We start from the raw sequence: 17,977 nt of genomic DNA on the forward strand, positions 1-17,977 counted from the left end.
TGGTTTGGATACTGGACTGTAAAAATAGGACAGTTTTGCTCTTTACACTTTATCCGCATATTGGGTTAAGGAAGAGCAGGAAGGAAAATAGAAGGTGTTAGCTTATAACTTTTTTGGGAATAAATTAAAGAGCAGCATGTAAAGTTTTGTCTTTATTTCTACAACTGCCATTTTAAAATGTTTGTTCCATTAACAAGGAACAATGTAGTAACTCATCCACCCCCTCCAAGTAGAATCTGAAGTGTTTAGAATAGCCATGCAAATTCCTGTACCACAAGCTAGGTATGGGCAGTATACAGGAGCTGCCCCCCTGTCAGGACTGGGCTGCTACCGCTTTAAGAGGAGGATTGCATTCTGTGGTGGGAACCAAATAGATTTAAGGTCTTCCAGTCAATTAGATGCAAGGCCATATACCATATGTTGGGCTAGTACCTCTTAGTAAGCCATGTGCATTTCACAAATGCTGCAGCACATGGCCATCACTTCACAGCAAAATCTCAAAAGAACAATAGTATTGTGAACAGAGTACAGTACATAATGGCAATGTATTTCCAACTGTGATAAGAATCTTTAATAATCTTTTGCAAAAAAAGGCACCTATAAGAGTTAAGTGAAAAATAACATTTTGTGAAAGTAAAAAAAAAAAAAGCTACTTGGTATATTTAGAAAGAAAACTTTTTCATCATCTCATGCAGCAGCTGGATAAAAGGTGTAACTTCAGCTTCCTTTAGCTGTTAGTTGAATTTATTTATTTCCTGCAGGCTAACAGCATGGCACTTGGTAGGGATAAGTGGCAGAGAGAAAGAAAAAGCAGTATTTCCACACAGCTGACAAAATGTGAGTGATGTATCTTGCAAAGGATAAGAATTAAACACTTGTTTTTTCTACTGACAAAACTATAAGTATGTATGTTATGATACTAATACTGGCTAAATGGATGGCAATAGAAATGAGTCACATTTTTCAGATGATGAAGTATACTCCAGCATAATATCAATTGTTTAATTCTTGTATCTTATTATCATTTATTTTTGATACATAGGTCAAAATGTTTTTTTTAGAGCCTTAAAAATGTCATATGCCTTTTATGTGTAGCTCCCATCATCTTTTGTGAGGTGGCTACTAGAAATTTAGGAGTCTATTCACACAGCTGCCAAAGGATCCAGCCATAGCTTTGGCTGATCCTTCGGCTAGATTTGGCTAGCGGGAGCCATTCAGTTCAGTCGAACCGAAGGGCTGCTGTACGGGCTATTCACTTTTGCTCCGCAAATGACAGCTAGGTGGAGCCAGCCATGATCTCACAGCTGGCTCCGCCGAGTTGTAATGACAGATCAGCATCCCCAAATGACCTGGGGACGCGGAACTGTCATAAAACCATAACAACTGAGCTGAGCCAGCCATGACATCACGGCCGGCTCTGTCCAGTTGTTATTCATTGGCCAGAACCTGCTAGAAGACTCTAGCAGGTGCCGGCCAATAGGAAACAGCTGCAGCTAGCTCCGCCTAATTGTTGTTTTTTTTTCTTTGAAAAAAAATCTTTATTTATTTTACAATTTTTCAATTTATTCACATTTATAAAATATTTTTTCAACTTAAAAAAAAAAAACTATTTTCATTGATTTGCTATTCTGCTCAGTACCACAGAGGTACAGAGCAGAATAGCCTAATAGCAAACAGCAACAAGTGAGCTGCCGGAGCTTTGGATCGGCTGAGTGGTGTTGGATCGGCTGAGTTGAAGTGCTTCTGCACTTCGGCTCAGCCGAACATGCAGACAATGTTCGGCTGACCGAAGTGCAGCCGAAGGCAGCCTATGTATGGCTGAAATCAGCCATACTGAGCCAAAGTGAATAGACGAACGTTGTTCGGCTCACTTCACTCACTTCACTGCCTTTGGCAGCCAATCTTTGGGTCTCCTCAACCAGTGTTGCATGCTGGGACAGAGCATATATACTGGAGGGAATTGCCATGTGCTAGTCTAGTTCTAGTCGTGTGCTAGCCATGGATTAGTCCTGGTTGGGGTGTTAGTCCTGGTTGGGGTGTTATCCAGCCTGCCCCAGGCTAGGCCTGAGGCCTGGGGGTGGAAATACTTGAGTGTGGGAAAAGCTGTGTTAGGCTTCAAGTTTAGAGGAGGCCTCTGCTATTGCTGGAGGAGGAGAACCAGGGAAGCTGATGGTTGCTGGAGGTGCCCGGAGCATAGTGGACCTCAGGTGCAAGTCTGGTATCTTTCTCACAGAAGAGAGATCTACAATGAATTACTAAAAGGGACTGGTGAGTCTGGGGTCTATGCCTAATTTACCCAGGATGTCTAGGATCCCTATACCCTCTCTCCAAGAGTGAATATGTGTAATAAAAGTTCTTCAGCATTATACTTTTGACCCGGGCATTATGAACATTATGACCCGGATTATTCTGGTGGCTCCTTCGGGGGTGAGCATTGCACATGCAAATCTATTAGTAATGAGCAGATCAATTTACTCCAACTGGGATTCAATCTGGTTGAAGCTGATTTATGGCAAGGGGATATTTACCATAGATTCCCAGAAGTGGTACAAATCAATTCTTTCAGAAATTGGAAAAAGGGATCTTATGTGCTTTCACAATGAGAAAGCTACTGCTTCGTCCTGTTTCAGTCCTCCATTCAACAAGGAAGGGAGCACCTGCTATTACATTTGTGACCATATTGAAGTTACACTGAGGTTCAAAGAATACCAAATCACATGCAAGATACATTAAAAAACAACATTTTTGTTTGCTCAATGGTAGTCAGTACAGTTTCGCCTCATTTGGTAAGATAAGAGGCAACTTTTCTTTGCAAAGTTAAAATTCCCTTGCAAAATGAACAACCAATTTACCTTCAGTCAATAATTTAAAGGAATTACAAGTTCCACAAAAAACAGTTGGAATGATTCTTATTTTCCCTAGTAATGCAGTGCACTGCATCAATCATAATATACATATAATTGTAATGTGTTCACTCAGGCCAGAGCATGGGGAAGATTGGCTTAAAATCTGCCCTACACAATGATTGCTGAGTTAGATTTGGCAGATTTCCAGCAAAGCAGATCTAAAGAGATCTGCTGATCAATGAAGGGTATCACTTTAAAAACCTAAATTTTGTAGTACATTTATACTTTTAAAACAAGTACACTTACACAGAGGCTTCCCCTCCCCCTTCTGTCTTGTATTTACCTTCCTTAATCCAGAGAGATATCACCAACAAAGCTGCAGATGTGCTTGTCAGAATCTTCTGATCCAGGACAGTACATGCTTTTTTTTTTTTGTGAAAAATTCTTTTTATTAAAGTTTTAGGTTACAAGTAACAACATTTAACAACATTTGCACTCACAGCCGTGAGAGCACACATAAAGTGCAACAAAGCAACCCCGTACAACCCCTTACCAACCACGGGGTGTACTTATATAAACATCAACATACCCCCCCCTCTCCCTGCAAAAGTGACGGTCTGAATGGTCTGATTCGCGGGCAGTCCCACAAAATGTGGACGAGTCCCGCCGGCGAATCAGAGCACCTCCAGCACTCAAAGTTGCTGCCCCCATAAATGCGGGCTAGTCTCACCGGAGTGTAGTACACTCGATGTAAGATTTTAAATTGAATGACCTTATCTCAAGCAGACACCAAGTGGCTAAAAGGGTAATCCCACACATCCTCCCAGTCCTCATCCTTAAGCGTAGGTGCATCCGCCAGCCAGGGGTCTTTACATTTAAGTGCATGTACCAAGGATGTTTGAAAAAGATGCCTATACACCTCTGACAGCGGTTTCGTGAGACCTTCTCTGCGCAACAATGTCTCCAGACGAGACATCTGTATTATGCAAGTCAACCCCCCGAATTGGCCATGGAAGGCATGTCGCAACTGCAGGTAGCGGAACAGATAGGCCTTAGGGGCGTGGTATTTCTCCTGTAGTTGGGCAAAGGTTAGAAGTGTATTGTTCAATGTAAGATCTCCTAGCGTCCTTACTCCCATTCCAGGCCAGACATGAAAATCGGGTATATTTAAGAAATGGGACAAAAGCGGGTTCTTCCAGATGGGAGTGTGCGGAGACCACCCCTGGGGGGTCAAACGCAGATGCCTGCACACGGACGACCACGCCATAATCGTAGCTCTCATGGACACAGTGAGTTCATATGGAGCACTGAGACCCCTCAAAGGAAGTCCAGCCAGAGCTGCATACGATCCCAGCGAAGCAGCCTCCACCACCACTGCTGCGTCCTCAGAGTCACTCGTGAGCCACTTGTGCAGTACCACCATTTGACCAGCTAAATAATACTTCTTGAAATCTGGGACCGCCAGACCCCCCCTACAACATGGCTCCTGTAAAATGGACAACTTAATCCTGAGAGTTCTGGAGTTCCACAGAAAGGAGCTAATAAGGGCATTCATTTTCCGGAAAAAGGATTGTGGTACCCAGACTGGCGAGTTCCTAAGATAATACAGGAAAACAGTCAATATTTTCATTTTGATTAGGTTAACTCTGCCCACCAGGGACGGGGGGAGATGTTTCCAAGACTCCACCCGTGTCTTAAGCTGGGACAACAGTGGGAGAAGATTGAGGGTGTAATAATCCCTAACCGATTTAGTGAGCTGGATTCCTAGATAAGTGATTTTTTCAACCCACTGTAAAGGCAGGGAGTTGTCTGCGCTCGATCTGGTCTGTGGATCTAGGGGGACTACATGGTACTTAGACCAATTTACCCGCAGCCCCGAGAAGCTTGCAAAGGTGTCTAAAATTCTCAGTGCTTCCCGTAGTGACTGGCCCGCATCTGCCAGGAAAAGGATAAGGTCGTCTGCGTACAGCGCCAGTCTTTCCTCTATACCCCCTATTCTTAGGCCGCAGATCTCTTGCGAGCGGAGAGCAATCACTAGGGGCTCCATCACCAAGGCAAACAAGCTCGGTGACAATGGGCATCCCTGGCGAGTGCCCCTCTCTATCACAAAAGCCTCAGACAGTAGAGATCCCATTTTAAGGACCGCCCTAGGGGAGCTATACAGGATGCAGATCCATCTGCGAAACCCAGGGCCAAATCCCATCAATCTCAGTACCTCCCACATGTAGCCCCAATCAACCGAGTCAAAAGCCTTGGCCACATGCTGTGAGGCCAAGGCTCTAGAACCCGCATTGTCATGAGTCAACTGAAGATTAGTGAACAGTCTGCGCAGGTTAGTGTCCGTAGACTTGCCCGGTATAAACCCAGTCTGGTCAATATTGACCAGGGACCCCAGAACGCTCGAGAGACGCGTTGCCAGCACTTTGGTTAGTATTTTCAGGTCCATATTGAGCAATGCAATTGGCCTATATGATGAGCACAAGAGGGGGTCCTTCCCTGGCTTCGGCAGCAGCACCCCATGAGCCCCTCCAGACAATCCACATAAAGGTCCCTAAGCCTGGGTCCAATAGAATCCACATACATCTTATACCGCTCAGCCGGGAAACCATCCGGCCCAGGGGACTTGCCATTAGGGAATGAGGCTATTTCCCACTGTACTTCTTTCAAGGTAATGGGCTTATCCAGGAAATCCCTATCCGCACCTGCCAATTGCGGGATGGGAAGCAGCAGAATAGTACACGGCAGCAATTTACTAATGAGCACCGAGGCCCCCCGGGAATACGTGGAATAGGTCGCATGCACCATCCTCTGTATCCAGGGGCGTCTCAGCGCCAACACCTTACTCCCATCCAGATGCGTCTCCTGCAGCATTACTATATGTGGGTTCAATTGCTTCAGATAGTTACATACCATGGATCTCTTAAATTTGTTATTGAGACCCCGTACATTCCAGGATAGCACTTTAATGTCATCCAACCCCATCACATCTGCCATTACACATGAATGAATACCACTCCTTCTCAGGGTGTAGGTGAGATTTAGGGCGACAAACAACCCCCCAGAACCAAAAATTAACCACATAACCCCTCTTCCCTGGAGAACATAATAACCTTAACAACAACATTGTCCAGAGAAGTTTAGACCCAAAAAACCCCAAAAAACAGTCAGGGATACCCCACCGCAGCTAAGGGGTGTATCCTAGGAACATGGACAAGTGTTCAGCAGCGATGAAAAATAGAACAAAAAGAAAAACAAACTCAAAAAAATCGTAGGTGTCCAGCTGTAGAGGGAGCGAACCGTTGCCCCCACACTGCATGATAGATGCTGTGGAAGACCGGATAAGACACCTCTAGGTCTAGCATATTAAATCCGTGATAGTGCGTTCAAGACCTACCCACCATCCCCCATCCCTGTGGTTCCTTAGGTCGTTGACCATACCCCTCCCCCCTCGGGCAATGCAGCATCCGCCCCGCATCAATGAAAAAGCAGGATAAAAGAAAAAATGAAAAAAAAGGGGGGCAAACTGGAAACAAAAAATAACAACTGTAGAACTTGAGGCCCACACGAAACGTAGCCATCCAGGATAATCAAGAAGCGCTCGGCCACTGGTCGTCAGCCTCATCCCTCCACGTCGTAGGCCCGTCCGCCCAGCAATCAGTGCAGGAGTACATCAGCAGGCCGAGTCAATATCTGGAAAATCCAAAGTTTCCTAGGCAGCCCAGATAGGGTAGGTATCAACAGGAAACTGCTGCTGGTGCGGATTAACCCAGCGCATCCAACCATTCAGCAGCGGAACCAGGCGAATCAAACATGTGAACCGTGCCAGAATGGGGAACCCTCAGTCTACTCAGGTACAGCATGTTGTATTGGATGCCTCTTTCTCTGAGCCGGCGTCTCACCTCCACACAGGTTCTCCTCCGCTTCTGAATCTCCACAGAGAAGTCAGGAAATAGGTGGACGGAGGCATTCTCATGGCGAATGTCCGGGCGCGTTACATAGTTACATAGTATTTGAGGTTGAATAAAGACATTAGTCCATCAAGTCCAACCTATTAGGATCTCATTCTAGGAGTACCTGTGCCCCTGTATATTGCGGTCCCTTAAGAAATCGTCCAAAAGTTTCTTGAGCAATTCCACATTATTTGCTGAAATCACCGCCTGTGGCAGTGAGTTCCAGACCCTAACCGCTCTGGCAGCGGCCAGCATTTTGTCCCGATCCCTGTAGTTTAGAAGGCGCGCCAGAAAAGGTCTCGGTGGTGCCCCCGGGACGGGCTTTCCAGTGGGCACCCTATGCGCCCTTTCCACCACAAAGGTGGGGGGCAGCTCCTCCATGGCCAGCACAGATTTAAAAAAGGCCTCCGCAAATTGAGCAGGCATCTGGCCCTCTACTCCCTCAGACAGGCCCACTATGCGCAAATTATTGCGCCGCATTCTATTTTCGGAGTCATCTACCTTTGCTGCCAGCGTTTTCACGGTGCGTTGCAGGTCTTGTATTGCAGTAGCATGCTCCTGGACCGAGTCCTCCACCCCAGACACCCGCGCCTCCGCCTGGGACAGCCTGCCCCGAATTTTGTCCAGATCATGTCTGATCAATGTGCACTCCACCGCCAGATGGTCAATTTTGGCTGTGAGGGCGATTTTACAGCCCTCTATGGCCTCCAGGATAGCTGTCGTCTCAGCCCTCTCCTTACTTGTGGTCGGTGGGGAGACAGGCTGCTCCGGAGGGGCCAGCGCCACCTCAGCAGCGTCTGCAGCTACTCCCTCCATGCACGAGGTGTGGCGTGAGCACTCACAGGGAGCAGGGGATGGAGGCAAGATGGCGGCGGCGAGACACGAGGCCGCACGCTGGGATCTCCTCCAGCCTCCTTTCGGAGTGTTACCTCGCTTGCCAGACGTAGAGGACATATCCCCCTGCTCCGGACATCCACCGGAGCTCGGGTGTGAAGTACAGGAGCCGAGTCTGCAGGATTAAAGCCGGATAAAGCTCAGTGTGGCGGCGGAGCTCTCTCAGACACGTCCGCTCTGCTTCACATCCTGGCCATGCCCCCTTTTAACACCGACAGTACATGCTTAACCTTATAGAGTGTTTGTATTCTGCCAGAGCTCGGGGTAGGAACTCTACCCAGAACTGAAAAAAGAGTGCAGAATTCATATATGCAAGTGCAACTTTAAGGATTGATTAAATAGCAATTTTCAAGATCAGAGAATGTATACTCATTCAAAAGCTATTCAGTTTAGGGAAATGCCAGATGAGTATTTGGCATGCTGCTCTCTCCCATCAATAAATACACACCGTGTCCATTTTCTTAACATCATTGAATGTTTATTTTATGTGAAACACATGTTAATTTGCCTTCACTTTACATTAGTAAACTGATTACTAAATGTCTACCTGCTGCATTAGAATGACACAGACACAGAGTTTTCTTTGCACCTATCATATGAACACAGAGGAGGCTTGTCAAAACACCAATTTGATATTTAGAAACAAACAAAAAAATTCTCTTAGCTGCATTGGCTGCTGAAGTGAACACATGCTTTCTGACAAGAGAGAACCCCTTAAAATATTGTACTATGTAACTCTAAGTTAAGAGTATATTTACAAAGAAGTGAATATAACATTCACCAGAATTTCACTGCAGGATTATCTTCCTGGTGCATGTGCATTCTAACAACAATTTAAATATTTCCCCTTTGAAATGTCAACATGGGAGTATTCTCAGCATGTACAGAACAGCCCCAGATATGTAATTTCCTGCTCATGTGGCTTACTGCTACTGAAGTCTGTACAGAGTTTATATTCACAAAACCCCTGCAAAATGAGCCTCATTAGTGGTGAGATCATTTAAAAGAGATCCTTAGGCTGAACATTTTGTTATTGTTATTACAACACTTTCTATGGAGCTGCTGGTAACGAAGCAACTCCTTCCCACTTAAAAAGAAGAGAAGTGGGGCGAGAATAACCTACTGGTAATTTTAAAAATTCTGTCTCCATACATCTATTTGGTAGAGATTTATTAAATATAGTATTGATAAAGCAAGGTTGCTCTCTCTCTCTCTATTTCCACTTTCCACTTATAGGACTGATTGATTCCTACAAGCAGCAGACCCTGTCTGCTGTTTGCTCTAGCCCCAGTTGGCTGTTTTGCAGAAGACAGCAAAAAGCATCTTAATATATCCATGTCTTATTCATTTTATTTGAACTGAACTGAGAAAAAAACATCCTGCATATACTTTCCCTGTCCCTTTTTAATCAATATATTTTTATTGACATTTTTTATATGTATAAGACAAAGTAAACATTCACAAAGAAGTGCAACATAAAAAATAATAATAATAAAACATTTCTCTTTTTTTTCCACAAGAAAAAGCAATCAATATACAGGTGAAACTCGAAAAATTAGAATATCGTGCAAAAGTTCATTTATTTCACTAATGCAACTTAGCCGTCTACCAGGAGATTTTGGAGCACTTCATGCTTTCTTCCGCAGACGAGCTCTATGGGGATGCTGACTTCATTTTCCAGCAGGACTTGGCACCTGCCCACACTGCCAAAAAATTTCTGAGATTGTGTATCTGGGTTTTCATGAGCTGTAAACCATAATCATCACAATTATGACAAATCACGGCTTGAACTATCTTGCTTTGCATGTAATGAGCCTATCTCATATATTAGTTTCACCTTTTAAGTTGCATTAGTGAAATAAATGAACTTTTGCACGATATTTAAATTTTTCGAGTTTTACCTGTATGATCAATTGGAACATCATGTAGATTATTAACCAAAATAAGTGGAACAAGTCTATGCTTTGTATATAGCCTACTGATTCATCCAATTATGAAACGTGGCCATACCTTCCTAACTTGTAATTACGTGGCATCAAGCGTACTCCCGCCTTGTCCCTCTCCTTCCCAGTCCCTTTTGATGTTTTTGTTTTCAGAAGTATCAGTAGACCCAAGACTGATTTCCTAGTTAATGATAAGTTCTTGTGGGCTTTATCACCTGCTGGTATTGTATATCTCTTGAGGACCCCAGCGGCCATGTCTCCTTGCCATAGTTTTGGGTGGAAATGCCTATGCTTTGGTGCCTTCACTTCTTGTTCTACATTCTTAATAGCGTAAAATATATTTTAAAACAGAGCATGGAATGTGGAACCGCCCGTAGTGTTCATAGCGCATGAAGCCTATAGGTGGTTTAAAGCTAGGGCTACACTGTCCATTAGATTTCTTTGTTACGTTTGTTACAGAGAGATTTAGCCACCTGTTGGCAGTCATCTCATTTGCAGAACACTAAAACAATCTCATGCTAAATAGATACCTACCAGCGAACAGTTTGCTACCTGCCAGCAGGCAGAAAGATTTAATCAACAGTGTAGCCCCAGGCTAACACATCAGCTTCTAACTAGCTAATCAAAATATAAGGTATATATGCATTAGCCACATTCTAAGAGGCAGTTTCTGAAAATGCGGCTATGCTAAGCTTACTCAATACAGACTTCTTTTATGTTTCAATATGTTTTATTGAAAAGTTTTACAAATAATACACAGGGAAAAGCAGAGGTATACATCCTTGTACAATATAAGACGTCAAACCCAAAATATAAGTATTGGTTGCAAAAGTATGACAGCACAGAGACATCAAAAGCAAGCTATTGACTTTCTTGCATCCAGATGATTGCATAGTATGACTAGGTTGCTGTGTGCAGGCAGGTGACTAATTACTTAGACATACAGTACTACTTGTACGTACAGTCTCCTTTTCAGTGAATATTTGACAATAATAAATGATACTAAATAAAAAAAATAATAATAGGGGATGGTAGAATAAGTTACTATTTCACTTTTTTTAGGTTTCGCACCATGGTAGCATCATGTGATTTTTTTATTTGTAGAAAAAATGACAAGAGTGAAGACATATTAAAGAGCCTAATATTTTAATCTACAATGCATTATAGACTTTTTTTGTTGAAGACAGCATTTGAACATAAACACCAATAAAAATATTGCACATTTGATTACTGTAATTGATTTTTTTTCTCCTGGATATGAATAAATGACCCAAGCTAAATGCCAGCTTCTTGCAAAGAATTTCATTTAAGCTTCAGTGAATTGAAAAAGCTCAACCACTCTCAACATTTTTAACTTCCTAGCAAGTAGCAGAAAATCTACCTGACAGTTGCCGTGGAAACACGCACAGGAAGAATGAACCACCAGCCTATAAATCCACAGAGAAACCTTCTTAATTGGAAGCCCTTTAACCCACACATTTTTCTCATAGCTCCACAGTTTATTCTAAAAAGATTATTGAATTCATCAATTGACTTATGAAGGATGCTTCCTTTTGTATTACTCTTATGATTTCTTTATATCTTAAAAAAAATCACAAAGTAGAGATGAAAGTGTTAACATAGTTGTTTCACTGATATATCATGTAAGAAAATCATAGCAGTGAAGATGTAATTGTGCGATAAAATGAGATGTCAGTGAAAACATTTGTTGTTTTTGTGCAGTGTTTTAAGAAGCTTTTTTTTATAAAAATATACATACAACATATAATATATATATCTATATATAGATATAGCTATATCTATATATAGATATATATAACAAATGTGTAATTGGTTTCATGAGATACTGTCCAACGACCATTACATGTTTACCATTTAGAACAAATCTTAAACCAGACATATAGCACTAATTAAAGAGGACTTGTCAATAAAGAATTAAAAGAGCAGGCATTGCTGACATGTCTTTTGTTTGAATAACCGTTTTTATTGTTTTATTTAGCATGTACAGAATATCAGATAACAAAATATAAGATAATGTACATTGATATATAAAAGTATAACATACATTCAGTGTCACGTACATTCAAAGAAAGCGTTATATCTTGCAAAAGTACACACCTCTTAGATAAATGCGATTTCCAATATTCTTTGACAAAAGTAAGTGCATTGCTTTTAAGTCTTATTAAACTTATCCATATATATATATACCTAAAAATACATATGGCAACAGAGCTATAAAAATAAAACCAATAAACAATACAAAGTAGTCCACTCTTAAGATACCTTTTTGCCTCAGGTCCATTCATCAACCCTAAACACATGATCTTACCTCCCCCTCCCGATTCTGACCCCCTCTGTATCCTTCTCTAATGTACTGAAATGGAATGAAATGAAACATCTCTCTGTGATGACCTGACACTCACATTCTATAATTCAAGCAAAAGATAGACTATCAAACACTCCAGATTAAGTAAGACAATGTGCCCCAGTTAGATCCGTCTGATTTTTTCAAAGGACTAGTGATTCTAAATCATTCCAGGCCTTCCAAATTTTTTCATATGTTGTTACTATATTGTTTAGCCTGGCCGTAAGATATTCCATACTCTGGACCTCCTTAATACGTTGGTATAGATCTAATTAAGAAGGAGGAGACACCCGCTTCCAATGTAATGCTATAAGGCATCGTGCCGACATCAGAACGTGGGATGCCAACCTATTGTCACTTTTGTTAGGTTGTGGAAATGGGAGACTGAGCAAATAATGTATAGGGGCTAATGGGAGTCTCGTCTGCAGTAGTCTCTCCAATGTGCTCTGAACTACCCCCCAAAAAACGCTTATTAGAGGGCAGTCCCAGAACACATGGAACAAGGTGCCCACCTGCGCGTCTCCTCTCCAGCATAGCAGGGATACCTTCTGAAAGATGGAGTGGAGAAATTCTGGGGTATGGTATAGTAATACCTAAGACCCTGTCCCATTTTTTTTTTTGAAAATTTTTTTTTATTGAAGTTTTATACAATTAATACAATTAACAACATTTGCTCACACAACCGTGCGAGCACACAATAGGTGCAACCCCTCCGCCCCCCCAACGCTGCTTCACATCCCGGCCACGCCCCCAGACCCTGTCCCATTTAACCATGTATGGATGTTTAGGTTCTTGATCTCGGTGTGGAACAAGTAGCAATTGGTATAACGTAGAGATCATACCTCTAGTAGATGTGGACGTACTGCAGATCGACTCAAATGGAGTTCGTTTATGGAATATTAGGTTGCTAGTGATAGATTGAGCGAGATGCTTAATTTGGAGATATGGGAATATTGTTTTGGAAGGTAGGTCAAACCTGTCTTTTAAAATAGGAAAAGGAAGTATCGTTCCGGTAGTGATGTGTATTATGTCTTTGTAAATAAATACATTTTTGGAACGCCATGGAGAATACCAATCTCGTGTCAGGCTCGATTGAAGATTGGGAGTCAGAATGAACGGGGTCAGGGATGATTTCACCGCAGCCAAGTTGTAAGAGTATCTGGACCGGTTCCAGATCTTCAGTTGTACGGACATAAGCGTTAGAAGTTGATCTCTAGACAGCTTGGCTGGTTGAGACCATAGTAGGGCCGAGGGGTGTATAGGCGCCATCCATTCAAACTCTATTTCTGCCCACCTCGATTGGGGGTCACAAGAGCACAGTTTAGGTATAGTCCGGAGTTGGGCTGCTATGTAATACTTGGATATTTGTGGTAGCGCCATACCGCCTCTGGATACTGGGGCGAATAGTATATTTTTAGAAATGCGATGACGTTTGTCCTCCCATATGAATTTCAAAATGTCTGATTGTAAGGATCTCAGGTCTGAACTAGGGATATTGATCGGTAATGTTTCAAAAAAGTATAATAATTTAGGTAATAACGTCATTTTAATGGCTGATATTTTGCCTGTTAGGGATAATTTAAGATTTCTCCATTGGCGTAGCATCTGCCTTAGAGAAGAGAAGAGGGGTTTAAAATTCTCCAAGTATAGTTGTGACAATCGAGAGGTCAACCGTATCCCTAGATATTTTAAGGAGTCTGTCGCCCATGTATAGGGAAAAGAGGTCTGTAGAACAGCCAAGTCGGAGGAAGATATATTAATAGGAAGCACCTCAGTTTTGGATATGTTCAATTTATAGCCTGATAGTGCAGCATAACTTTTCAGTATTGCATGTAGATTAGGAACAGATATCAAAGGTCGAGTCAAAGTGAGGATGATGTCATCGGCAAATAATGCCACCTTAAACTGTTGGCTCCGAGCCGTCACCCCAACTATATCTGGCAACATTCTTATTTTCGATGATAGGGATTCTATGCATAAGGTAAATAGTAGCGGTGACAATGGACACCCCTGTCTAGCCCCATTACGCATGGGGAATGACTTAGAGGTGGCATTTTGTAACTTAATGGATGCCAAGGGCGTAGAATATTGTGACCGCACTGCCACGGCAAAGGGTCCCGTAATACCTATACGCTTCAATGTGGCAAGTAAGAAGGGCCAGACAAGCCTATCGAAAGCCTTTTCGGCATCGAGGCTTAGCAGGAGGGCAGCGTCTTTTTTACGTTCCATGATGTCTAGGAGATTTATAATCCTGCGTATGTTGTCTCCTGCCTGTCTATTGAAAAGGAATCCTACCTGATCTGTATGTATCAATGTAGGAAGTAGACGGGCCAATCTATTAGCTAGGATTTTAGTGAATATTTTAAAATCAGAGTTTAGTAAGGCTATGGGTCTATAATTGGGGCAAAGTGTAACGTCTTTATCCGGTTTGGGTAAAACTATAATATAGGAGTGTAAAAAAGTGGATAGAATGGGTTTTCCTGACAGAAAGCCATTGTATAAGCTAGTTAGGTGTGGGAGGAGTAAGTCCAAATATGCTTTATAATATAAATATGAAAAACCGTCCGGGCCAGGGGATTTTCCATTAGGGAGAACATGGATAGTCGATTTAATTTCGTCCGGAGTGATGGGGGCATTTAATCCTAATAATGACTCTGAAGAGAGCTCAGGCAGGTCACAAGAGCTAAGGTATTGTGCTATGTGGGTGCCTAAAGTGTCATCTTTCACATTTAAGGCAGGACCTTCTAGGTTGTATAGCCCCTCGTAGTATTCCTTAAAGATTGTAGCTATTTTCTCTGGGTGGTGATGAAGAACACCTTTGGCGTCTCTCACCGCTAACACCCTTTTGTGGTCCGCCTCTGCTTCAAGTTTGCGAGCTAAGATGGAGTGAGCCTTATTGCCTTTTTCAGAATATTTTTGTTTAAAGTAGCGCATTGACAGCTCCGTTTTATGTATAAGGAGATGGCGTAGCTGAGCCCGGAGGTCAATGAGTAGGCGCAGGACAGTTTTAGTGGGTTTAAAGGCCAAATTATGTTTTTCTGCAATTATTGACTGCTTCAACTGATCAACTTTACGTTGACGATCTTTCTTAAGGCGGGAAGCCAATTATATGCATTGGCCTCGAATGGTAGCCTTATGGGCCTCCCATAGAATAGAGGTGTCCGAGACAGATCCCAAATTAATGGCAAAGTACGATTTCCACGTCAATGCGGGTTAAGCTATCTTTAAGGAGGCCATCATTTAGTCTCCAATGGCAGCGCTTCACGGTGGCAGGGTCTATCTGGACAACCAGTTCTATGGGAGCATGGTCTGACCATGATATAACCCCCACTTCTGTGCCTAACGTATTCCTAAGTAATGGCATGTTTATAAAAAAGTAATCTAGGTGGGTGTGGGTATTATCAACTGGAGAGAAAGAGGAGAAGCGTTTCTCTGAGGGATGTAACAGTCTCCACGAATCCATGAGCACATACTGCCTGAGCAAGCGGCGAAATCGTTTGGATTGATCGAGAGTGTTTCTAGGAGGGGGTTTGCCCGGGAGGTTCATGTGATCAAATGCTACTGAACATGGCAAGTTGAAATCTCCACCTACCATCAGATATGTGTATTGCCATTTTGTAAATTTGGAAAATACTCTTTGGAGGAAGTGAATTTGGTTATTGTTAGGAGCACATTGCAGATCATAGTTGGTACAGCATTCCATGTTCCATATAAGACCACATACCTTCCTTGTTTATCCACAATTACATGAACAGGTTTAAATGGACAAGAATCCTTAAGAAGAATAACAACCCCTGCCTTTTTGTTTGGAGAAGAAGCAGCATAGGACCTAGGGTATTGGGAAAGCAGGGAGAGTAGTAGCATAGTGTGTCTCCTGTAAAAAGACCACGTCTGCTTTAGCCTGTTTCAGGTCTCTATAGACTAAGTTTCTTTTGGTTTGGGAGTTGAGTCCCTTAACATTGAGGGAGAGCAATTTACAAGTTTGTGGCCTAATCATTTTTGTGAATAAGATGATAAAGTGTTACTCATGGTTAGTGTTATGAAGCGTTGTGTATGTATAAATACTTCGGGTACCTCTCTGTCGCATACGAAATGAAAGGAAGTTAGGGTGCAGCTCGGAACCATCCAGTAGGCTGGGGAGGATCTGGTTGACTTCGGACCGTAGAGAGAAGAGGAGGCAAGTAACTGGAACAGTAAGCCAGATTCTATCAACAGTAAAAATAAACTACCACATAACGCTGTAGTAAACATACAACCAATCAATAAGTATACGAACATATTAACTAATAATCCAAATTTGGTGGGATACTATACGTCTCCACACTCTTGTAGGGAATCAGTGTGAATATCTTCCAAAGCTTGTTGGAGAGAGGTTACACTAAAAGGGTTCCCACGGTGATTTAACCCCCTGCGTGAGTTAAGGGGGGGTCAGATATGAGAAGGGTCTAGGTAGGTGTTGTGACGGACCCCCGTACTCAGGATGAGTATGTCCGCCGCTGTCTTCTTCCTTGCTGAGGAGATATTGGAACCCGCTGATCTGTAGCTCCCAGTTTCCCCAGTCACTAGCCAAGGCTCGAGTGTAGGGAAAACAAACTCTGATTTATTGAGCAACTGCACAAACTTATATACAGCAAGTGATGAAATCAGAATATAATCCCATCACATCCCCCCTCCCCTCCCAGACCATCGGTCTGCTCAACACCACAGGTGTCCACCTGCTAACGAACTCCAGACGGCCATAGCATGAGCCTGGCCAGAATGTCATTGTTCTGAGCTCCCTCAGAGAACAATGGGAGATAACGAGGGATGGTGCTGATAGTCTTTCCATAACCAGGTCACACAGCATAACGCACTCAAACACAACTCAACACCAATACACATTTAAGTTATAAACTGATCACCATGTCGTCACAGGTGTAAATAAAAAAAATAGTAGCCAGAACTAGCCCCCTGACCCGCTATATCGTACTTTTGACTAAATCAAGATAATGCAAAATAGCAGCCTGAGAGAGATGAGACAGTCTACGACTCCCAGAAGGTAAGTCAACAGAGCAGTGGGCCACCCCATCCCGTCTCACTATTCCTATTCCACACTCCGGAAGCCAAGTCCTGTCAACAGTATATTTTGATAGAACAATAGCCATATGCTCTAATCGCAACCGACATCCTCTTGGTTAAGGAAACATCTTCAACGTTGACGTCTTGGGGTAGACATTGGAGGCCCCTAGATTTGCGGTATGGAGTTTCAAGTGGGGCATCCATACGAACATATTTCTTTCCCGGAGTAGCTTTTTGCCATACTTGATTTTAAAGGGGATTCTCACTATTTTAAGGATCTCTTGAAAAACCCATCTAATGTTTACTAGGGATGAGTGAATCAGTCTTCCAATCAGAGTTCAGTTCACAGGCCATTCATCCAACCCATTGTAAAGTCTAATAATCATGATCTTTTTGTAAATTATGTGCTGGCTCCTTATAAGAAAAAAACTGCATGTGGGAGGTCAAGGTTTTTTTGTTTGTTTTTATTTTCTATTAAAAAAGGGGAGGGGCAATGCACTGGCAACCATTTATGATTTGGTCAGAGAAAAAATGCACTACAAGATAAATAGGAGACTGTGTAATCCATACTGATTCACATGGGTGGATATGTGGGGACCCCCTTGTTGTAAAGGGGTCTTCCAGATTCCAATAAGTCTTCCACAACAGACCCTCACATCCCCTTTGGGGGACAGGATGTGGGGATGAGATCCTTGTCCCCTCAACATGGGGACAAGTTACCTTGGAAAAGGAGGAACCTAGCACTTTAACAGAATACAGATGGTGTAAGGGTGCCCCTAAAGATTAAGGAAATATCCTTATACAGGCATTCATCCTAACTGGTAAGGAAAGGGGAGCAACAAGCATGCATCCCTCTTCCTTCTCAAACCATACCAGGCCACATGCCCCCGACATTTTTAGGATACCTTGCAAAAGGGGGGG

This window comes from Nanorana parkeri, unplaced genomic scaffold (assembly GCF_000935625.1).
Source record: "Nanorana parkeri isolate BGI_ZX_2015 unplaced genomic scaffold, ASM93562v1 scaffold27, whole genome shotgun sequence".
Taxonomy (NCBI): domain Eukaryota; kingdom Metazoa; phylum Chordata; class Amphibia; order Anura; family Dicroglossidae; genus Nanorana; species Nanorana parkeri.